This window comes from Arvicola amphibius, chromosome 6 (assembly GCF_903992535.2).
Source record: "Arvicola amphibius chromosome 6, mArvAmp1.2, whole genome shotgun sequence".
NCBI classification, from domain to species: domain Eukaryota; kingdom Metazoa; phylum Chordata; class Mammalia; order Rodentia; family Cricetidae; genus Arvicola; species Arvicola amphibius.
Window position 1 is genome coordinate 93,936,038 of NC_052052.2, and position 25,568 is coordinate 93,961,605.

The 25,568-nt window shown below is 39.8% G+C and overlaps 1 pseudogene; it reads right to left on the minus strand.

The window, feature by feature from the left end:
* Positions 1-23,865: 23,865 nt before the first annotated feature.
* On the minus strand, positions 23,866-24,673 carry LOC119817462 (annotated as a pseudogene).
* Positions 24,674-25,568: the final 895 nt, after the last annotated feature.

Sequence of the window (25,568 nt, forward strand, 5' to 3'; positions counted from 1 at the left end):
ATAGCACCACGAGATGTGGCTTACCAGGAGAGATCTTAACCTGCATCCATCTTGGAGAGGAGCATGGCGACTCACTATCGCGACTGCCTGAAGTGTCTCCCCACTGCCTGCTACCCCTTTTCCCACAATTCTGTTCTGTCTACTCCGCCTACCTAATTTTCTGTCTCTTAAAGGGCCAAGGCAGTTTTCTTTATTAATTAACCAATGAAAGTAACATAGACAGATAACTCTCCTCCATCATTTCCCCTTTTTCTGTTTAAACAAAAAAGAAAGGCTTCAACTTTAACATAGCAAAATTACATATAACAAAACAGTTATCAAGCAAGTATCACAGTTACAATATTTAGATCTATTTTATCTTTTATCATAACTAAGGAAAGCTATAACTATCTATTTATTCTTCAACTCCATCAAAGACTCCAGAAGGATATATTACCTAAGTAAACAAGTCATATGCAACTTTCAAACTCTAGAAATGACAGAGACAACTCGCTGCCTGGACAGTCACCCAAAGTTCCTCTGTACTGTTGGGGCATCCATCTTCAGCCTACAGGCCCATAAGTATCCAGCAGACATTTCCATGAAGCAGGAAATTCCAAAGACAGTTCAGTCACTTTCTGCTGTGTCCTGCAGAACGTCTCGCAGACTCTTTAATGAATCAGGAACCCCAAAAGGCCATCTCACCTTTAGGCAAGTTCAGCAGTCCTCTTTCTGTGGGTTCCTTGTGTCCAGTTTATGCAACAGTCCAGGCAAGAGCAGTTTCTTGCCCAAATGGCTAACAAATTCCATAAGTAGCCTCTTCGATGCCCATCTTCCTCTCGAAGTAGATTGGTGCTGCCAGGAGCAGACGTGACTCATTGTCATGAAAAACCCTAAGTTATTAAAACATTAAATGCCATATTCTGCAGTCTTTGAAAGATATGAAGAATGCCTATCTGAAATATATCTATGCACATCTAGAAAAATCTAACTAACATGACTACAAGTTTGACTATTGAAAGATATAAAGAATGCCTATTTAACTAAAGTATATCTCTATATATCTAGAAAATCTAACTAACATGACTACAAGCTTGAGTATTATCGATGATTATCCATTAACAACCTATATTTCCTAATTATACATTACAGTTTTTAAAATGAACTACACAATCAAAATAGCTTAATCAAGATCAGAAATACATATACATATAACAAATTGACCTTAAAATCCATACCAATGCAAATTATTCATATCTATAGCATATCCCCCTTTAAATGTAAAAGAACATTTATAAACAATATTTGGGAATGTGGGCACAGTTATTTCTCTCCAAACTGCTTCCTGCTGAGTGGGGGCGTTGTTATTTAGGTCTTTCATGGTATAACCTGTCTGCTAGGTTCATCCCAGTCGGCAGCTGAGTGAAGTAATTTTTTGAGGGTGTTCACAGCAACCTTTCAGGAGGGCGTGGTCTATCATACCATATTGGGATAGAAGCAATCCACAGAGTCTCGTCCTCTGTGAAAACAAAAGAAGAAACTCTTTTCCAAAGCATCATGTTCTTAGATCCAAATCCTGAAGTCATACCGTTAAGATGTCCATTCTGGTCTAGACTGGCAGCCCATATAATGAAATGTCTCTCTGTATTTAGCTCCTTTACAGTCAAAAATTTCAAAGAAAACATAATAAAATACATAATCCAGACTCTCTGTGAATTTTCCATTTTACGTGGCTTATTTTTACTCTATCACTTTACTTCTTTTAATCTATAACTATCTGTACTCTGTCTCTTTAAAGACTTTACCCTTTTTTTAAGGCAGTAACTTTATTTTTTATATTTTCTTCTTCTCTCTCAAGCCTACATACATTCATCCAACATTGTGACTCATTTAAAAGTCTTTTATGTCTGAATCTGTCCTATTGTGAATCTGTAATTTTTCTACTGTCGAGAAACATGTTTGATTTGCGCCTTTACATCGCTAAGCACTTAAGACTCTAAGCTGTAACATTCCTAGGTCAAAAACAGGTACTGCGGGCTTGCCCCACCCAGTCCAACATGGCGGAGCCGCTTGTGACTCTGAATCCGTTGCACCTCTGAGCTGCAGAGCCGCTGGGCTGTTCTGGATGTTGGCTCCACCTCTCTCCAATTTCAAAATGGAGGATGTACCATTTTCTACTAGCTCTGGGGCCTCCAGGTAGGAGCCACACTCAGCACTTTAATTCTGAGACTGAGTGTGTGGCACAGAAACTCTTTTCATCCAAGTTACAGCCAAATCTGACGCGCAGAGCACCGCGCAGCCTGGAAACATCGGCAGAAATCCGCCATGCTCTCCCACTCGCCTAAGCCTGATTCCGCCATCTGCCCAGGTGTAGGCAGGGAGCAGTGAGCCATTGGCATGGTCTCAGAGTACTTTCTTTCCCATCCCAAGCAGGCACACAAACATCCAGTCCATAAAAGCCACTGAAATGCTTTAAAGCCAGAGTTCGCACTGGCGAAACAGCACCAGGAAGCCGCATTTTAAAATGACTCAGCTTTTTCTCTGCCGCTATTGCCGAAACAGGAAATCTCTCTACAGCACGTCCTAGCAAACAGCAAAAAGCTGTGTTAAACTCTCTCTCTCCTTTATTTAAAGCTTTTTCAGGTTTTTAAGTGGATTTAGTCCCCACGTTGGAGTGCCAATCTGTAGAAGGAAGCGGTGGGGCTGTGTCCCGCCACCCGGCTAACTTTACCCAAAATAATTACACGGAAACTGTATTCATTTAAACACTGCCTGGCCCCTGGCCCATTATCTGTAGCTTCTTATTGGTTGATTCTCATATCTTGCTTTAACCCATAGTTAGTAATTTATATAGCACCATGAGGTGTGGCTTACCAGGAGAGATCTTAACCTGCATCCATCTTGGAGAGGAGCATGGCAACTCACTATCGCGACTACCTGAAGTGTCTCCCCACTGCCTGCTACCCCTTTTCCCACAATTCTGTTCTGTCTACTCTGCCTACCTAATTTTCTGTCTCTTAAAGGGCCAAGGCAGTTTTCTTTATTAATTAACCAATGAAAGTAACATAGACAGATAACTCTCCTCCATCAATAACTGAAACCCATTAAGTATATAATGTATGAATATATATATATATGAAAACCACTAAACGGAAATTTGAGTATGTGGATCAAAATACATATGCACAATTATTGTTTAAGATGAACTCAACTGTTTTATTAGTTAAAGAAAAACATGAAAGGCTGAAAGGCTCATTGTTGTCTGAGTTTTCTGTCCTGCCTGGTTCCTGCAATTGTTAAGTCCCAAAGAAATTACACAGAGGTCTACATTAGTTATAAACTGATTGGCCTAATAGCTCATGCCAATAATTAACTCTTATAACTTATATTAACCCATTATTCTTATCTGTTAGCCACATGGCTCAGTACCTTTTTCAACAAGGCAGTCACATCTTGCTTCTTCTGTAGCTGGGCCAGGACTGTGCACCAAGCTTTCCTCTTCCCAGAATTCTCCTGTTTTCATTGACCCACCTCTACTTCCTGCCTATACTTCCTGCCTGGCTACTGGCCAATCAGCGTTTATTTAAAATATAATTGACAGAATACAGACAATTTTCCCACACCACTTCCCCCCCTTTTTAAAAAAAACAAAACAAAACAAAACAAGAACTCTGAATCTAATATACTTTGTTTAGCTTTTCTTCTGACTATCAACCATAACAACTTGCAACCAACATTTTAAACAAAGGAAATTATCCATAGTGCATTTTTGGGGGGAATGTGGGTATAGTTGTTCAGGCTACTTTTTAGTGGTTGGGGCGCTGATAATCTTATGGGGACCTAAAGAAAATTTATAATTATTATCAAGTCATTATTGGAGTATTTTGTGAGGCTTGATCATCTCAGGCAGCAGTCTTGAATCCATTTTGGATTTAGAACTCAGACATCTGGGCTATCTGCACTTACCAGAGATTTCTTAGGCGGTCTTCCTTTACCAAACCTGATTTTTCTTAATTTAGAATGAATCCATAGCCTCTCATTTTCTGTGGAAACAAAAGCAAATCCTCTTTTCCAAAGTAACATACCTTTTGACTTCAATTTTGAAGTCAAGATATTTTTAAAATATTTATGTTTTATTAATCCAGCATTATATTTAAATGTCTTTTAACAGCCGTTACTCCTTCCTCAGCTGTCAAGCAATTCAAAGACAACACAATAATATACAGTACCCAGACTCTCTGTGTATTTTTTATCTTTATGTGGCTTTACTTTAATTGTTTTCTATTTTTACTTTTAATTTTTGGCTTTTTGAGACAGGGTTTTTCTGTGTATGTCTGGCTGTCCTGGAACTCCCTCTGTAGACTACACTGTCCTTGAACTCACAGAGACCTGCCTGCCTCTGCTTCCCAAGTGCTGGGATTAAAGGTATGTGCCACTACACCCAACTACTCTCTTTCTTCTTCTTTTAATTTTAAGGACTTTAACCCCTTTTTTTTTAGCATTTATTTAAAATATAATTAACAAGCCAGGCAGTGGTGGTGCATGCCTTTAATCCCAGCACTTGGGAGGCAGAGGCGGGCGGATCTCTGTGAGTTCAAGGCCAGCCTGGTATACAAAAGCTAGTTCCAGGACAGGCTCCAAAGCTACAAAGAAACCCTGTCTCGAAAAACCAATAAAATAAAATAAAATACAATTGACAGAATACAGACAATTAACCCACACCAGCTCATTCTGAGTTTTGGTTGGTGGTTGAAAATAAGCTATTCAAGAGGATGTTTTGCTTTGTTAATTTTCCCAATATACATGATCAGGCTAATTCTGTCAATCTCAAATGACTATGACATGTAGATAGCCTTTCTACACTCTAAAAGTCAGTGGTTGATGATTTTGCAACTTTTTCATGCTTTGAAACTTTAGCTTTTATTGAGTTTTACAGCATATTTTAAAATAACAAAAAATAAATAAGCAAAGGCTGCAAAAGAAGGGTGCTGCTGATGATAATTACAATAGGTGAAACAGCAAAGACTTAAGAAAACTGGAAGAGTTGGGCTCTGTTTTAGGGTGGCTTCCCATTATTTGTATTTCAATAAATATTTCTTTTATTAGCCAGGTGGTGGTGGTGCACACCTGTAATCCCAGCACTCAGGAGGCAGAGGCAGGCAGATTTCTGTGTTGGAAGCCAGCCTGGTCTACAGAGTGAGTTCCAGGACAGCCAGGCTACACAGAGAAACCCTGTCTTGAAAAACCAAAAAAAAAAAAAGGAAGAGAGAGAGAGAGAGAGGTAGAGAGAGAGAGAGAGAGAGAGAGAGAGAGAGAGAATCTCTTTGTGGATTTTCTCTTTTGCCTGGACCTCATACAAGTTCAAGTATGGTTAAAACTTTGGATAATTAACTTTTATAGTCAAAAATGTTTGATTGATCCAAAGTTTGTAATCTTAAGGGCATTCAGGGGAGCAGACTCATGCAGAATATGGAAGAAAAAAATCCATTACAACATCTAGCAGAAACGGAATTAATGCCTTGATTTTCTTTCAATCTTTTTGAGGTTTCTCTTCACACAGTACCCTGTGCAGCCACCAACAGCTTATTGAAACGAAACCTTTTGTCTGAGTTAGAGCTCAGCCATGAGAGACTTTGTGATCTTGGAACTCTTATAAGAGACCTCGCTGATGATTGCAGGGCACGGTGTGTATCTTGTTCGCAGCTTGTGCACATCGTCTGAAAACAGTACCTGGCAAGACGGTAAGTGCACAGTGTTCACTGACGAACAAAAGGTATATTCAAGTTTAACTTCAAAAGCTTGGTTAATCTACAAACTATAAATCTCTCATTTAAAAATTAGTTCTTTCATCAGTTAATTTTAGCGCTGTGTTAAGTGTACCTGTGGGTCTCTGGAGGAAGTTAGGCTTACTTCATTTATGAAGCAGAGCAAATCTCAGTGTGTGTTTAATGTCTAAGAGGGTTGTTAACCTGTCATTTTTAGTATCTGCTGTATTCATGCCTTTGAATTTATCTTCCAGGTACTATTGTTTTTAATGTGTGGAAGTTTAATGCCCATGATAAGAAGTACTGTTCTCTGTTTCAGTCTCTTGAGATAAGGTCTCACTGAGTCTGAACTTGGCTGTCTTGGTTAGGCTGACTCATGAGCCAACTCCTGGATCTGCCAGTCTGTGGCTCCATGCTGGGATTATAGGGCATGCTGAGCCATTGTAGTTTGTCCTGGACCCAGAGCCTCAGGCCTGCCAGCAAGAGCACTCTCCCCATCCCCTGGGATGTTTTTTGTCATTACTGGTCACTAACTAAAACCAAAACTGAACCCAAACAACACTACCCACAAACTCTCAAAGATACACGCTGGATTTTATTCACTCTTTCTTCCCGCTTTTTCTTTAAAAAAAAAAAATAATAATATTTCAATACTGTTGCAGTATTTTGTTAGAAGCAAGCCACTGGGCACAAGGCATCAAAAGGGAAGGCTATAGACTCTACCAGAAGGTGGGGAGGGGCAGGGTGCGTATTCCAGAAAGCCATTTTAGAGGCTGTCTGCCACCTCCTCCAAGAGAGGTGAGTTTTAGTTGGCTCCTGTTAATATAATCAATTAAAACAACAGGGAGGTAGTATTCTCTGGCAAAATACTTGCCTCATATCAAGGTGGCCCAGGGTTCAACTCCTCTACCCACAATCCACCTCAGTTTCCCACCCCATCCACCCTACCCACCCTCCTATCCCCACCACACCTCACATTACTATCTCAAACATAGGTACATTGGTTTCAGGCTTACTGTGAACTAAACCAGGGCATCTTAGACTTTCCCCTCAAGGTCTTTTTCTTACCTGGAGAAATTTATGCGCAACCTCTGGTACATAGGAATATAAAATATTACACAAATCAAACACTCGTTGAGAATTAAGTCATTAAAAACTTTAATGCGGGGCCAGCAAGATGGCTCTGTGTAAAGATACTTGCCATCAGGCCCCAAAACCTGGGTTTGACCCCTGGAACTCATAAAGTAGGTAAATATGTTTATCATATAATGTAACTTATTTCAAATTTTCTTAAGTTAGAAAAGTTTTCACTTATAATTCTCTTCACTAGTACTTTTCTTTCAGTTGAGCGTTGAACTCAGGGCCTCATGCATACTAAGCAAATACTCTACCACTGAATTACACCTCGGCCCAGTAATTACAGTTTAATAGTTGTATAATGCCACTTTCTATTATGTTATGTTACTTGATTTTGCATGTATTTTTCTTTTCAATGATTAATAATGAACTAGAGGACATTCCTGTAACTGACATTTTCTGCTTCTGCTGAAACGTAATTGTTGAATAAATGCCCTGGAGACAGAAAACAATTAGAACAATTGCTACATGTTACCTCATTGTGTGTTTTTTTTTAATTAAACCATACTGTCATTACAGTTCAAAAGTAGTATAATTTTTTTATAATGTGTTAATGTAAAACCAAAGCTCCATTTTTTATCTCAAACATTCACTTATATGCATTATTGTTTTCTGCAAAACATTTTTAATATTTACTAGCTGACTTTATTGCATATCTGTATGTGTGCTCAAAGGTGTTTGGGTACATATATATGTGCAAGAGTGCACATGTATGTACATAGACACATGACAAACCTGGAGTTAACATCACATGTTTTCCTGGCTTGCTCTTCTTGTTTGTCAAGACTAAGCTCTCACTGAACCCAGAGCTCACCATTTTGGCTACTGTGACTAGCCAGTTTGCTCCAGGATTCTCTGTCATGTCTCCCTGCTAAATGAAGAGAAAAAATGATCAGGTCTACTGATGCTCTCGCATGTGCTAAATTACCAGCCAATGGAGGATACACAGTTCAACCTGTCCCTGCTCCAGCTTCTGTTATTGATGATGCCAGTAAGAGAAGAAACGATGGAGGTCATAGTCAGAGGCTTATGTTATTTATTCGTGGGAATGCTATATCAGGGGCCCCAATTATTAATGGAATGAATCAGGTCCCAAACCCACTGATTATCATTGGCTTTACTGTGAAGAAGATTATAACAAATGCGTGGGTTGTTACAACCACATTATAGATTTGATCATCACCTTGTAGGGCACTGGGTTGTCCAATTAGAATGCTAAGGGTTGTTCCTACTATACCTGCTCAAGCTCCTAATAGAAGGTAGAGGGTTCCAATCTTTTTGTGATTAGTAGAGAATAATCAACGGTTAATGAATATAGGTAAAATGGCTGAGCAAAGCATTAGACTGTAAATCTAAGCATAGAGGATAAAGCCTCTTTTTACCAAGTCTTAAGGTGATAATCACATAGAATGGCAAATTCGAAGGTGTAGAGAACTGGCTTCTCTGGCCCCCTTTCCTGGTAGGCAGAAGTAAATTGAAGCCAGTTTAGGGTGTTTAGCTGTTAACTAAAAGTTTATAGGTTTGAATTCTATCAATCTAGTTGAGGATTTAGCTTAATAAAAGCAATTGATTTGCACACATTAGATGTAAGACAGAGTCTTGCAGTCTTTATCAGAAGTTAAACTTTATGGGTTTGCTTAGGGCTTTGAAGGCTCTTGGACCAAGTATCCTAAACTTCTATTTACAGTAGTAGGGGAGATAGCGGGAGGATTATTGTGCTTGTAATTATTAATGGTGATAGGATATTGTTAGTTTTTGTATGAGTCTGATGGATAAATATCTTGGAATTGTTTCTGGGAAATGTGGTAAGTGAGGTTGAATAGATTAGGCAGTGTAGAAGAATAGGTTGATTAATGCAGTTATTGCTATTAATGTAGCTAGAATTAAGTTATTATTTTTAGTAGTTCTGTGATGATAGCTCATTTGGGTAAGAATCCTGTGAGTGGGGGAAGTCCTCCTGTTGATAGGAGAATCAATGATATTATAGGAAGCGCTATTGGTATTTTATTTCATATGAGTGATATAGAGGTAATAGATGTAAATGAATAAAAGCAAAAGGTTATAAACATAGGAATTGTTATAAGAATGTAAATTAGAAGATTTAGGACAGGCAGGATGCCACATGCCCAGGGTTTTCTACAGACTCTGGGGATCCAAACTCCAGTCTTCACATGGAGAATTTTACCCATTCCATCTTCCAAGATTATTGCATGTCTTTTTAGGTTATTTAACCATTTGCATTCATTTACCATTCAATTTTTTACACCGAATACAGTAGATTACATCTGGGCAGGGGTGTTCCTGTGTACTTGATAGTTATGTATTGCTAGTAAGAATTAAAACCCAGGGAGGATTCATCAGGATTCATCAGGATTCCCAGTTGCAGCATTGCTACAGTCACCAGGATGAGGAAGACAATGACACGGGCTTAGATTTGGAGAGAGCGCTGGGAAGGTCGGCTTGAAATCGTGCAAAGTCTGCTAAGCGCTTCCACAGTTCCAACAGATCCGCTGATGAAGCCGCTTTATCACAGAGATTTAAAATATTTAGAAGTCAGACCAAAAGCATGGTTTTAAAACTGAGTTTTAACCAGCTGCATTTCTCGTGAATGTCCATTTCTAAAGGCAGACTGTAATTCTCCAGATACCACAGAGCGAGCAGCAACGGTGGATGTAAAATTTAATTGATAGCAATGATGGCAGGAGAACATAAATCAAGATATGGGCAAAACAATGGCAAAGGCTTAAAAAGAGAGAAGGGGATTGGGGTATAAGAAAGATGAAGAAATATTATGATTGTTAAAGAAATTATTTAAATTTATTCAAATTATCCTATCATGCCAAGAGTTGCAACACCAGAAACATAAATGGCATACGGACATTGGGGACTTCCATAGATTTAACTAGCCACAGAATAATTTTGTTTTTCATAATTAAGCATGCTTTCTTCTCACTTGAAGTATGGAACAATAGGAGATGAAGGAGAATTCCTTCCCAAGATTTTGTCTCTTAGTCTACTATGAAAAGATCTCCTGGGCAGTTTTCTTCTCCATGAAAGCTGACTTGAACTCCAAGAGTCAGTATACTGAATGCATTTGTTGTGTCTATTGAGATGAATGTGTTAGTGGTGGTGACTGTGGCAGCGTGTGTATGTATATGCTGGTCTGAGATTTTATTCTCTGTGTTTTCATGGTTGTAGTTAACCTACTTAGGTTGGAATTTTCTTCTAGCACCTTCTGTAGGGCTGTATTTGTGTATAAATATTGCTTAAATTTGGCTTTTTGGAATATTTTATTTTCTCCATCCATGGTGATTGAAAGTTTTGCTGGGTATAATAGTCTGGGCTGGCATCTGTGGCTCCTAGAGTTTATATCTGTCCAGGCCCTTCTGGATTTTATATTCTCCACTGAGAAGTCAGATGTGTAAATGGAGACTGCTTGTCCATTTCCTGGCTGCTAAGATCCAAATAATCACAAAGAAACTATATTAATTACAACATTGTTTGGCTAATTACTCAAGAATATCTCTAGCTAGCTCTTACATCTTGAATTAACCCATTTCTAATAATCTATATTCGACACTAGACTGTGGCTTACTGGTAAGGATCTGGTGTCTGTTTCTTTTGGCAGCTACATGACATATTTCTGACTCCGCCTACTCTCTCTCTATAGCTCTTCCAGCCTGGCTATATTCTGCCATGTTATAGGCCAAAGCAACTTCTTTATTAAACAATGGTAATAAAACATATTCATAGCATAAAGAGGGGTATCCCACATGATCTCCCTTTTCTGTCTAAGTAAAAAGGAAGGTTTTAACTTTAACATCTAAAATTTTATATAAGAAAACAAGTATTAAGCAAGAGTTACAGTTATAATATTTATATCTACTTTGTATTTTATCCTAACTAAAGAAAACTATAATTATATCTACTATTCTTTTTTTAAAAATATTTATTTATTATGTAAACAATATTCTGTCTGTGTGTATGCCTGCAGGCCAGAAGAGGGCACCAGACACCATTACAGATGGTTGTGAGCCACCATGTGGTTATTGGGAATTGAACTCAGGACCTTTGGAAGAGCAGGCAATGCTCTTAACCTCTGAGCCATCTCTCCAGCCCAACTACTATTCTTTAACTCCATCAAAGACCCCAGAAAGAAAGAAATATAACCTAACAGGAAGTTCATTATAAGCAACATTCAAAACTCTAGAATTGACAGAGACATCTCGCTGCCTGGACAGTCACCCAAACTTCTTCTGTAACATTGGGACATCCATCTTCATCCTAAGGCCCTATAATATCCAACAAACTTTTCTATGAAACAGGAAATTTGAAAGACTGTTTCATCTCTATTGGCAGTTTGTCAGTCACTTTCTTTTGTATCCTGCAGAATGTCTGACAGACTCTTTCATGAGGCAGGAACCCTGAAGGACTGTCTCACTTTCAGGCAAGTTCAGCAGTCATTTTTCTGTGTGTCCTACATATCCATTTCATATAGCATACGTCAAGCGGTTCAGGAAAGAGCAATTTTTTGCCCAATTGGCTAACAAACTCCATATATTAGCCTCTTCGACGTCCATCATCCTCTTGAAGAAAATTGTTGCGGTCAGGAGCAGATGTGTTTCATTGTCATGAAAAGTCCTATGTTCTTAAACATTTTAAATGTCATATTCTGTATGTTTTAGAAGGTGTTGAAGATTATTTATCTAACTAAGATATATCTCTGTACATCTAGAAAACCTAACTAAAATGACTACAAGTTTGACTATTATAAATGGCTATAACCCGTATTTTTAATTATACATTACATTTTTAAATGAACTACATAAACATAATACCTTAATCAAGAGCAGAAATATATATATATATATGTGTATACACACACACACACACACACACACACACACACACACACACATATATATAAAAATTGACTTTAAATTTGTATCAATAAGCCGGGCAGTGGTGGAGCACGCCTTTAATCCCAGCACTCAGGAGGCAGAGGCAGGCGGATCTCTGAATTCGAGGCCAGCCTGGTCTACAAGAGCTAGTTCTAGGACAGGCTCTAGAAACTACAGGGAAACCCTGTCTCGAAAAACAAAACAAAAAACAAAAAAAGTATCAATAAAACAAGATTTATACCATGCAAAGTATTTATCTCTATAACATATCCCTCTTTAAATATAAACAAACATTTGTAAACAATCATTTTGGAAATTTGGGCATTGTTTTCTCCAAACTGTTTCCTGCTGCTTATTGGGTGAAGTATTTTTAGGGTTCATCGAGAGGGATCTTATTCTATCAAACCACATTTGTCTGGAAGAAATCCACAGTTTCCCATTCTCTGTGAAAACAAAAGCAAAACATCTTTTCCAAGGTAACATATCCTTAGACTCAAATTAGAAGTCAAGATACCTTTAAAATACATAAATTGGTTTATCTTAGCAGCCCCCACAATCATATATCTGTCTGCAGTCAAAAAATTAAAAGAAAACAAAGTATTTTTGTGTTTTCCTAATCCAGACTCTCTGTGTATTTTCTCTCTTATGTGATTTATTTTTCTTTACTCCTTTAATCTATGACTGTCTGCACTCTTTTATATTACTTTTAATGTCTCTTTAAAGACTGTTTTATTTTTTTAACCCATTTATTTTTATAGCTGTCTATAGTCTTTTTCTTCTCTTTCTAAATCTACGTACATTTATCCAACACTGTGTCTCATTTAGAGGTCTTTTATGTCTGAATCTGTCGTATTGTGTATCTGAAATTCTTTTCTGACTAGGAGTGCTTTTTATAAATGGTTAAGTGGGCATGGGTAGGACCAACTCTGTGGTCTTGCCTGTTTTCTCTGCCCATCCAACATGGTGGAGGCATGTTCACCACCTCTGCAAGATATACACACCATGCCAGCTCCAGGGTCGCAGTGGGTGTATGTTGTCATTAAGCAATTTGTAACATGCTGCTCACAGACACCATTTAAGGGAAAGACCTCCTAAAAGGGCCAGAGTTCATTTTGCCAGCATGAACCAGGAATCTGGATCTTAAAGAAGCCATGCAATTTGTTTGCTGTTAACCCACAGTCAGAAAAACTTCTCTTAAAGGAGATACACGCAAAAGATATAGCATCACCAATACCTCTCAGAGTCACAGATGACTTACCAAGAGTTTTAGTTACTTATCCCATTATTAGCTCTGACAAGCCAGAAAATACTCAATACCCAAACAGATACAAAGAATGTAAATGGAAACTTACAGGTATGAAACATCTAAAAGAAATGAAGTAATCAGTAGTATCTTGTGGCATGCATTCACAATTTGTTTGGGAAATGGTAAAAAAAAAAAAAAACATGGGCCTCTACCCACATGATTGGCTTCAATTAGTCTCAGTAATTCTGTAAGATGTGCCACAGTTATAGTGGAAGTGGTATTGGAGAGAGGAGGCTAAAGTCCTAGAACATCAAGGAAGGGTCAAAGGATTTAAAGCTTCCCAAGATCAAATTCTTTTAGGACACTTATGCTGATCCATAGAGTCAAGCTCTTTATAATGAACATATCTTATCCCTATGCCATACAGCAAGCTTCAACGCTTGAGACAGGATTCAAGAACTAGGAAGAAGAATCAAATCATATATTAAGGTTAAACAAGGCCCAAGAGAACCCTTTAGTGACTTTTTACAAAGATTAACTAAAACTGTACAAATAGGAGTAACAGCTCTAGAAGCTAGACAAGTACTTATTGAATCTTTGACTTTTGAAAATGCCAACTTAGAATGCAAAAAGATACTTGGACCTTTAAAGGTTAGACCAGCACCAATGGATAAATGGATCCTGCATACAGTAAATATTGAGGCATTTAACTATAATACTGAAGCTTGGGTAGGAGAAGCAATTTCCAAAGGTATGAAGAGACATCAAAATGCCAAATGTATTAATTGTGATAGAATAGGACATCTGAGAAGGGATTATAGACAAGGCATTCCTAGAAACAATGTCTTCTCTGGAAGTAACAAAAATAGAAGATCTCAGTCTTCTGGATTATGTAGAAGATGTGGCAAGGGCCAACATTAGACCAATAAATGTAGATCAACAAGATACAAGCAAAGCAACCCACTAACATTGAGAAGCTCCTTGAGGGGCCTCTCACAGGCCTCCAGGTCAAACATAGTCCAAGCATTCCCAGTCACTGTGGAGAACATGTCTCCTCAGGAAAATTTAAAAATCCAGTGCCTAGGGCTGGAGAGATGGCTCAGTGGTTAAGAGCATTGCCTGCTCTTCCAGAGGTCCTGAGTTCAATTCCTGGCAACCACATGGTGGCTCACAACCATCTGTAAAGAGGTCTGGTGCCCTCTTCTGGCCTGCAGACATACACACAGAGTATTGTATACATAATAAATAAATTAATTTAAAAAAAATCCAGTGCCTATTGTAAAACAACAACAACAAGAAACCCACAAAACATACTGTTCTGGATGATAGAATAAATATGGAGGATAAATCAAAAAATCCAATAGAAAATAAAAAAACATATATTTTGGCAGACTTCTTTTTTTAGCCTTTTACATATTTATTTTATTCATTTTTCTTTTGAACTAAACAACTTCAAATGACTACTAAGTATGAAATACCCTGGGCATATGTGCTTGTTTTTAGTGTAGGAGTCCTAGTTTCATTCTTTTGCTTCAGCCCACCACTGAAGGAAGTCAGGTCAGGAACTTGACGCAGAAAGCATGAAAGAAAGCTGCTGGCTGCTTTTTATAATGATCCATGCTTCACTAGCTTTATGATTTGTTTTTGTTTGTGTTTTATTGGTACAACAAAAGTTACATTTTATTATGCTAAGGGTCATCACACAAAGCTCATACTCCAAGTTCCTAAGCCCATTTCCCCAAGGCTGTTCACATTTGTAATATATCTTAGCCTAAGGTTGGGTCCATTCTCTCATAGTAGTCTCTGGGTTTGAGGGTCAGGATCCCAGGAGAGACTCTCCATTCACAGGGAAGATCAAGGTAGCATCTCCGCAGCATCCCTGAAGATGCACAGAGCAGAGTATTGTTTTCTGCTTACACACTGTTCAGTGGACTTTGAAGAGTTCTAGTTGTGTCTGGTTATTCTGTGTACATGATGTCCTTCATTGGGTTCTGGTTATACAGTGCAAACTTGGGTGTACTGGAATTCCTGACTAAGCTATTTTTGCATGTCTAAAGGGCAGTTTTTGCTATATTTATCACAGTACATGTCTTTCCTGGTTTCACTTTTAGAAGCATATAAAAATGATTGTCAGTTGCAGTTGGGAATACAAGAGTTTTTCCTTTTCCCTATCCTGGCCATCTTGCTAGACTCACTGCTGCTAATGTGATTTTTTTCACTGAAGTGAGCTGTTGCATTCCTCCCTGTTTCACTTTGATAATCTAGGGCTTCAAACCAACATTTTGTACTGATATTTTTTCTTTTTAAAATTTTTTTATTGACTTTTATTGAGCTCTACATTTTTCTCTGCTTCCCTCCCTGCTTTCCCGTCCCCTTCAACCCTCTCCCATGGTTCCCATGCTCCCAATTTACTCAGGAGATCTTGTCTTTTTCTACATCCGATGTAGATTAGATCCATGTATGTCTGTCTAGGTTCTCTGGGATTGTGATTTGTAGGCTGGTTTTCTTTCCTTTATGTTTAAAAACCAGTTATGAGTGAGTGCATATGATAATTGTCACTCAAAATGATGATTTCTCGTTTCATCCAATTGTATTTTGGCAGACATCTATAAATGATCAAAGACCAAAGTTCAGAGTATAAATAAACAACATTATAATAGAAGGGTTACTGGACATGGGTGCAGATGTGACTATTATTACTCCAGAACCTTGGCATCTGAATTGGCCTCTTCAAGAGGCAGATGTTCAATTCCTAGGAATTGGAACAGTGTCTCAAGTAAAACAAATGATATGGGTTGAATGAATAGGGTCATAATGACAGAGAGGAAGGTTTAGGCCATATGTAACTAACATGGAACTTAATCTATGGGGCCATGATCTGCTGTAACAATGGAATACCCAGATTAACATTCCTGCAGTCTCAGAAACCAACTCATGTTTCTGGGAAGGATATTATATGGTACTATAAAAAACAGTCACAAGCTGTTCAGTCTGTACAAAAACATAAAACAACTAGCAAATCTTCAGAGGTACCAATGGCCCTGCCTTTAAAATGGTTAACTGAGGAACCAATATGGGTTAAACAATGGCTTTTAACAGGAGAGAAACTGCAGGCTTTAGAACAGCTGGTCCGAGAGCAAGTAGATGCTCACCATATTGAAGAATCAACCAGATGGTTGTGAGCCACCATGTGGTTGCTGGGAATTGAACTCAGGAACTCTGGGAGAGCAGCCAGTGCTCTTAACCACTGAGCCATCTCTCCAGCCCTTGTATTCTTTTAATAAAGCTTTCCCTTGTAGTCCCTTTCATATTCCTAAATTTTTGTTTCCAGGATTCTCTCAGTTCTGGTTTTCTTTATTGATTCTATTTCCATTTTCAAGTCTTGAACAATAGTATTCATTTCCTTATACCGATTGTGTTTTTCTGGATTTTCTTCATTTCCTCTCACTGTTTCTTTGTGTTTTCCTAGTTTTTTTAAAAAGTGATTTTATTTGGTTTCTCGTTAAGGACCTCCCTCTAATATATTCATAAAGGTATATTAGAGGTCTTTTTCTTGTGCTTCAGCTATGTTGGAATACTCAGGGCCTGCTGTGGTCGGCTTGCTGAGCTCTTACAAACATATTGCCCTGGCTATTATTGATTGTGGTTTTAATACTAGTGCCTAGGCATCTGAGACTGTGATGACTGTAGCTCTAGGTGCTGCTATCTGGCCTTGTCCTTGTTGGATTGCTGTTTTGTTCCTTACTTTCCCTTTCTCTTTTGGGTTTTAGGAGACTGAGATGGCTATTTCTTGCCTGTTATGAAATTTTCTGTGGACCTGTTTCTCTGACCTGCTCAGCTGGTGTGTTCCCAGGGCATGCCTGCTGATGTTGGAGGCTGGTATACCAGGATGAGTTAGGGTGAGGGAGGTTGGAGGAAAAGGTCTTTGTGATGTCTTAGGGATGGGGCTAGAGAGAAAAGGGAGACCACAGCAGGTGTTCAGCTACAGAACTTGGGAATGAGACTGGGGGATTGGATCTGAGGGGGCAGAAGGAGGGGTAAAGATCTGCAGTCAGCTTGCCTGGTTCCCTAGCCAGAGTGTCCCATGCATAGAAGAGATGCCTGCGGGAGTTGGGGGCTGAAATAATCATTTAAACATTCCTCGTAATATAGTGTAACTCTCTAATTGACTTTTTAAACACAAAACTGTTGGGGGAAGCCTCTTGTTCATTTCCCGACCGCCCTGACTCAAATAATCACTCAGAAACTGTATTAATTAAATCACTGCTTGGCCTATTAGCTTATGCATATTTCTAGTGCACTCTTATATCTTAAATTAACCCATTTCTAATAATCTATGTATCTCCACATGGCTGTGGCTTACTGGCAACTTTCCTTCTGGCGTCTGTTTCTGGGGGGGGGCTACATGGCTTTTCCCTGACTTTGCCTACTCTTTTTCCTGCCTGGCTACACTCTGTTAAGCCATTGGCCCAAGGCAGCTTCTTTATTTATTAACCAATAAAAGAAACACATATACTGAAGGACTTCCCACACCATCAAACCAGTTGATCAAGATTGGTAGATAAATTCATAATTTAATGGCTTTATAGCAGCTGATGGGAACAAAGAGATGGAGTTTAGTAGAAGTAGGAACCAGAGGTGTAACTGTGAAGGGTTATGCTATTTCTGGCCCTTTAGTCTCTGTCTCTTTCTCCTGCCTGCGTGAGAGAAGCAGCTTTGCTCTGTCACATGTTCTCTGCCATATTATTTTGCCCAAAGACAATGGCATCAGTCCTGTGACTATGGACCAAACCTTTGAAGCTGTCGGACAAAATGAACCTTTCTTTGTCTCGCACCAGCATTTGTCACCACGATGAGAAGTCTAACACAACTGTGCTCTCCTTTACGATCTCTGAAAAATAAAAGAATACACTAAAAATCATAATTTTTTAGCTATTAGGATTTAGTAGAAAACCATACAAGCCCAGAAAGGCTCTCAGTCTATTTCTTCAGCTGTATTTAAAGATCACTCAGGTTTAAGACTACCTCTTCTCCTCATTTGCTTGTGACATTTTGTGTAAATTTTACTTTGCTAGTTTCATGTTCATGTCATCCATGTTTTCAGATTCATTGGCAAAGCATTATTCCTGACTACTCTTTTTTACTTATTATTTATTCAAGGTTTTCTTCTGATTTTGTTTTTGTGTTTTGAGACAGCACCTCACACTGCCACTCAGACTGCCTCAAACTCATAGCAACCCTCCTGCTTCAGTCTCCCAGCTCACGGGATTATAGCTGTGAACTACCAAGAATAGCTGTTTTTATTTGCTTAGTATTTCCAGCTTTCATAATAATGCTTTCTTTTTATTTTCCTTTTTATTTTCAAAATTAAATGTATTTATGTATGTTGTGTGCACGTGTGGGTAGAGGTGCAGACATACCATAAAGATCCTGGACAGCTTGCAGGTGTGAGTTCTCCCCTTCCATCCTGTGTGTTCCAGGATCCAGCTCAAATGGATCAGGGTCAGTGGCAAGCGGTTTCACCTGCTGAGTCATCTCACTAGCCTGCCTTTTTCTTTTCGCATATTTATTATCTGTGTATTTGAATTGCCACCTTTTTGTCTCCCTAGAATATATTGACTTTATTAAGTTTCTTTAGGAATTGGTCTTTGACTGAGTGGTGGCAGCTCACCCCTTTAACCGCAGTATTTGGAAGGCAGAGGCAGACAGAACTGAGTTTGAAGCCAGCCTGGTCTACAAAGCAGTGACGAGACAGCCAGAGCTGCCACACAGAGAAACCCTGTCTCAAATAAAACCTAAGGAAAGAAATAAAAATAATTGGTCTTTGACTTTATTGAATCTCCATGTTTTATGTTTTGTTGGCTTCCATTTTTGTTTTTAACCACATGTTTTCTTCTACTTCTTTGTGTTTGTTTTGCTGTTCATTTTCTGTAATCATGAAGAGTGCTCTTAGTTTACTAACATTTAAACTTTTTCTAAGATGTTTATAAGACCATAATTTTTGTTTAACCTACGTCTTTAACTGAATTTTATAATTTGATATACAGTCTTTCTGTTATTATCTAGCTCAAATTATTTAATTCTAAAATGACTTCCCCATGCAAATTATTCAGTTATATATTTAGTTACATTTTAAGCATGTTCAAGGCTTCTTAATGTCAGGGGTGGGGAGCCTGAGCTCCTTGTGTGGCCCTCCTGGCCTTGTATTTGCCATGTAGCTCAGACTGTCCTCAGACTTGCAATTACGCTACCTCGGCCTCCCTAGTGCTGCCATTACACATGTATGCCACCACCTTCGAAGGGGTGTTGTGAATAGCATGTTGGTAAAGATGATTTTATTATTGCAATGTCATAACACATGTTAGTACTTTTTTAATATTCAACATATAGTCACTTGTTACAGTCAATATTCAATATATACTTCTTACCAAGGTTATCTATTATGATGTTTAGGTCATAAGTATTCCTAAGAATTATTATTTTTGTATTGATTATTGATATTTATGTAATCCAAATCCTATCTTCCTATTGCCTGAACAAGGAATTCCCAGGCATAGACGTAGTGACAACTGAAAGCTTTGGTAGACCCCACATTCAAATCTATAGTTGTGTTTGAGAAACTGCTCAGTTATCCTGATCAGATGTACCACTGTCTCTTCTCAGAAATGAAGTAGGGGTGCCGAGTAGCTGTGCTAAAATTCTGAACTGAGGAAGCTGAGACCAGATTATGGGCTTGAGGCCAGCAAGAGTTACTTGAACTCTTTTATTTTTATTTCTCGTCTTGACACATGCACACTATGTTTCTGACTTTTCCATATTATCTTTTGCAGCCTAGGAAGGTGATCAATATGAGGGGATAATGAGAGCAACACTTGATCATTTGTACTGCTTAGAATACCATGGCCTTCTTCCTGTGTTCAAAACAAATTCTGCTTTGCACAGAAAGGCTGGCTTCCCAGTGCTGTCAGGGTATAGGCTACTCAGTTAAGGCATAAGTTGTTTGGCTTCATGTGTACTTGCTTTGAAATCTCATCCTTCAAATGACAATGGGAATCCTGCACTTCTGGGTATATCAACATTGCATGTGTATTGCCATGGCACATGCTACCCTGCCCCTTCCAACTTTCCTAACAAAGCACACATTGAAAGATGTCAAGAATGTGCAGATGGGGTCAGCAGAACATTGACCGCTGTGAAGGTCTGTGGAGTTGTGCACCACAGGCACAGGAAGCTGGAGCAGAATGGCCATTACAAAGGCTGACAGGTACTAAGCTAAGAAGGTTATTTCAAAGACTCTGAATGTATTTTTTTTAGGAATGTAGATTCACAACTATCTCAAAATAAAAAGCTAAAAAAAAAAAAACAGTAAGTGGGGATCAGTTCAAACAATGGGGGAAGGACATTTGAGAACTCATTCCTTCATAAACACAACAAGAATATTGGCAAAACCAGCTTTTTAGAACTCTGGAAGCTAATCGAGACTTGCGATAACCAGAGTGCTCATGCAAGAAAAATCATGGTTTGTTTGTTTCTAAAGGAGAAGAGGACTTAGGAGACCGTACAACTGGTCAAGTTCTTGTCAGGAAAAGAAGAGGACAGAAATTGAATCCCAGCATCTGTGTAAAATCCTGGGTACGGTTTGCACTTGGGATCCCAGTGTTGGGGAGGTGGAGACTGACAGACTCCTGGTGTTTACTGCCCAGCCAGCAGAACCACCAACAAGCCCGAAAACTCTAGAAGAGACCCTGTCTCAAAAATGGAGGTAGAGGCTCCTGAGGAGCAGCACCCTGTGTAGAACTCTTGTTTCTGTCCAAAAACGGGGAGGTCATCTTTATCAAGAAATACCGTCTTAAGATGATGTTCATATTTTTGGCATTTATAATGCTAGAATGGGCAGATTTATAGAATGAAAGTAGATTCGTGGATATTCACAGTAGGAAGCCAAGTTGGGAAAACTGCAGCAGCCTGATAACTAAATGGTCAGGAGGGTTCTGGACAAGGACAGAAGTAGTCCAAAAGCAATTGTTGTGATATTTTCCCAAAGATATGGGGAACCAGTCCCCTGAGCTTGTGTCTCTTTTTTGTTACCTGTCATCTACTGCTTGCACTGTTTATTGCTTTTTTATGTGTGTACACGTTGTCCCTCTAAATTATTAATTTTCCAAGTATAAGAGCTTATCCCTTCCACCATGTTCAGAGTATGTTGTAATACAATGCCTTACACATAGTAAATGGTTAGTCAATATTTGCTTCTTAATTGTCCAGCATAGTGAAATCCTTCCCTGGATGATTTCCAGAGAGTTTAAAGCTGATGTGTTTCATTTATATGTGTATGCGCAGGGGTGTAGTGTGTGTGTGTGTGTGTGTGTGTGTGTGTGTGTGTGTGTGTATGTGTGTGTGCTCGACTACCTGTGGAGACCCTAGGAAAATGTCAGGTGTCTTTTCTCAACTGCTCTACACATTTATTTTCTGAGAAGACTCTCTCACTGAACCTGAAGCCCCTGTATTCAGCAAGGCTAGCTAACCAGTGAGCTTTCCAGGATCTCCTGTTTTCTCTGCATGCCTCCAAGGTTGGGGTAACACGCATGCACCACACAGCCAGCCACTTCTTACCTTTTACATGGGTTCTGGAGATCTAAACTAAGATTGCCATGCTTGTATAACAAGCCCTTTATGAACTGAGATGTTTCCTAAGCCCCTGTGTGTATTTTAAAGTCGTTCCAGGCTTCTTCTGTCAATGTTCATTGCATTCCCAACTCCGTAACAGCTGGCATTTACCTCTTAGAACCTGCTTGTTTGTTTCTTTATTTGTTTATTGTGTGTGTGCATGTTTATCTATGTGCATGCACATGTGCCTTGGTGTCTGTGGAGACTATAAGACAACCAGCAAGAGTCATTTTCTCCTTCTACCTTGTGGGTATCAAGAATCAAAATGAGGCTCGGTGGCAGGGCAGGAACCTTCACCTGGTGAGCCATCTCTCTGGCCACAGCAGACACTGAAAGATCACTCACAAAAAGTATATGAAGACATCACTACTTCCGAGAATATCATTTGAGTGCATTTGTCAGACATTGAAATTTAATTACGTGGTCTGTATTTTTATTTCCTAAATAAGATAGTTCTAGCATGAGGGCTTTAATGTTCTTTTAAAAGGACAATTATTTATTTATTTTTTGGTGGAAATGAAAATTTCCCAAATGCTTAAAACAAAATATTTCTATGTCAAGAATGTACAGCTTGAAACACCACCATGGAACAAAATTTAGCTAGTGCTAATTGCCAACACGGTAAGATCGAGAATCACCTTTGAGATGGCCTCTGTGCACACATGCCCGTGAGGAGTTATCTTAAATATGGTGATTATTGTGGGAAGACCTAGCTGAACCCCGCAAGGAACCATTCCCTGGGCAGGAGTCCTGGACTGTATGAAGTGGAGAAGCTGAGCTGAGCCATTGGCATCATACACCCCCTACTCTCTGCTACCTTACTCCAGATTTGATATGGCCAGCTGCCTCAAATGCCTGCTGCCGTGACCTGCCCATCATGATGGCCTGTGGTCTCTAAACTACAAGCCAGAATGAGCCCTTCCTTCCTCGACTTGCTTTAGTCGGGGGTATTTTGTCTCAGCAGTAGAAAAATAATCAAGACGTACAGTCTAGGTGTACAGGAGAAACCTGTCCGCGGCAGTAGGATTTGAATGTGGGCCTACATGAAAGGATAAATCCAGCCATAGAGATCTAGAGGAAGAGCATTGGGTAGGGGATGAGTCTGTGTGCTATGAAAGAAGAGAACATTGCATCTAGAGGAAGGATGGCAGGAGATGAGACCTCAGAGAGCCAGAAGCCAGAGGAGTTCATTCCCAGTGTAATGAGAAGCCACACGCTTTCTTTTTTAAATTTTATTTTATGTGTGTATAGTGCTTTGTATTCATTTATGTATATGTGTGCATGCCTGGTGCCCTCAAATGTCACAAGAGGGTCCTAGCTTCTGGAACTGGAGCTATGATTGGTTGTGAGCTACCATGTGGGTGCTGGGAAGTGAACCTGTGCCTTTGCAAGAGCAACAAGTGCTCTTAACTGCTGGAGCCACTGCTCTAGCTCAGTCATATGACTTTTTATTAAAATGTAGTTAGTAAACGTACGTCAGCCAGGTATGGTGGTGCATGCTGTAACTCCCAAAAGGAGGAGACTAAGCCTTAAGTGACCCTCCTGCCTCATCCTCCTAAGCAGCTGAGACTACCTGCGCACGCTACTTCACCCACACAGATTCACAGATGAGATAACAGTGTGCTTGAACTCAAGGCTTTTTCTGCCTCAATCTCCTCCTACCTGCTGTGATTTGAGGCATGAGCCATCACACCCAGCAGAGAGACGTAATTTTAATGGCTATCAGTGATAAGAAAAACTCCCCTCTCAAAGACATAGAAGCACAGGTTGTATGTATAGCTGGGGCTGCCATTTAGCCAGAGGCTCTTTCTTCCCTTCCCCTGGGGAATCCCACAAGAGTTTTTGTTAACTTTTGCTGAGTAATTTCCTATCCTGCTTGTCTTACATAGGTTCTTGAAAACTAATTTCAAAGTGGGGTGTTAAAAATATTTCTAATCCATAATTTTAGATTATTTGGAAGATTCTAGACATGTTTTTAAAGATTCAGATGTAGAGATTTTATTACTGACTCATGTCATTTCTGAGAAAGGAAAAAGAGCTGTGTCATAGGTTCCCTAACATCCATTTCCACGAGTGGCTGTTTTGTTGTGTGAGCTTTCCCTTAAGAGATGTGAAGTTTTTTTTTGAAGGTTTGTAATTATATTTATGTACAGAAAATTCAGCAGTACATTTAACCCAGTTTAGTGGTGAGTTCTTTGGCCTTTGCCTTTTCCAGTTTGGCAATTCGAGCCACAGATTTAGGACCCAGGACGTTGCCTCCCCAGTGGCGGCGGATCTCATCATATCTGTCATTGTAGTTGTTCCTAATAGCTTCCACCAGCTTGGCCAGAGCACCCTTGTCTTCCGAGTTAACTTGTGTGAAGGCAACAGTGGTGCATGTCTTCCTATGGACCAGCCGCCCCAGACTGGCCTTTCCCTTGATGATGCAGTAGGGGATCCCTATCTTTCGACACAGGGCAGGCAGGAAGACCACCAGCTCAATGGGGGTCTACGTCGTGGGCAATCACCACCAGCTGAGCCTTCTTGTTCTCCACCAAGGCGGTGACTGTATTGATGCCCACTCGAAGGACAGGTGGTCTCTTAGTTGGGACATCCCCTTTGCTGGCAGCTTTCTTCTCAGCACGGGCCAGCAGCCTCTGCTTCTTCTCCTGCTTGGTCTCTGGCCTGTACTTGTGGGTAAGTTTAAGCAACTGGGTAGCTGTTTGCCGGTCCAGAGCCTGGGTGAACTGGTTAATGGCAGGAGGAACTTTGAGCCGCTTATAGAGGATGGCCCTCTACCGCTGCAGCCTAAGGTAGCAGGGCCATTTGATGAAGCATGTGAGATCTCTCTTGGGCTGGATGTCCTGCCCAAAGCTGAAGTTCTTAGGCCTCTTCTCAAACAAAGGATTCACCACCTTCTTAGCCTCCTGCTTCTTCACGATGGCCGGGGTCGGGGCCACCTTCTTCCCCTTGGCCTTCTTTCCCTTGGGCATCTTGCCGAGCTGGAGGAGAGAGCTAGATGTGAAGTTTTTGAGAAAAGCACCAGATAATGCTTTTTACTGACATCTTACTGACAGTTATCATCAAACTCAAGGCAAAAGTTGTCATAGTACATCTGTAGAAGACTAGCTGAAGCCAGTGTCAACTGGATAATACCAGGGCTTAGAAATGTAGGTTTTGAGAATCTGGTGTCTGAGAAGCAGTCAGTCAAAAAAATCACACGTTAATCTGTCCATTTTCACTAAAACAATAGTATGTATGTATGTATGTATGTATGTATGTATGTATGTATTTATTCGGTGTGTGTGTGGACAACTTGTGGGACCCAAGTCTGTCCTTCCACCATGAGTTCTGGGCATCAAACTCAGGTTGCTGGGTTTGACAGCAAACACCTTTACCCACTAAACCATCTTCCCAGCCCCTAAAACAAACAAACACACACACACACACACACACACACACACACGCACTGTGTAGCCCTGTCTGATCTCTGGAACTCTCTATGTAGACTATGCTTTGAATTCAGAGACCTACCTGCTTCTACCTCTGGGGTTAAAGATACTTACCTCCACCACAGATACCTAAAACAAGTTTGAAAAAGTCAACCAATCAGCCCTCTAAGATTCAGGAAACATCTTAGAAGAGGAGCAGAAAGAATCTAAGAGATGTTGGGGAAGGCTGTTGAGAAACAGCATCTCTTGGATGTGAACTGGCCATTTCACTTATGGACTCAGGGCAGCTGAGAGTTTCCTGCAGAAGATCTGCAGCAGACTGGACCCATCACTAGTTCACCATGCGTGGGGGAGGGGCTCGTGAGGCCCCGCCCCTCGCTGAGGGACTGTGGAAAGCTAATAATGCTGGGGAAGGGGTACCACTTTATTTTTCAGTGGTGTA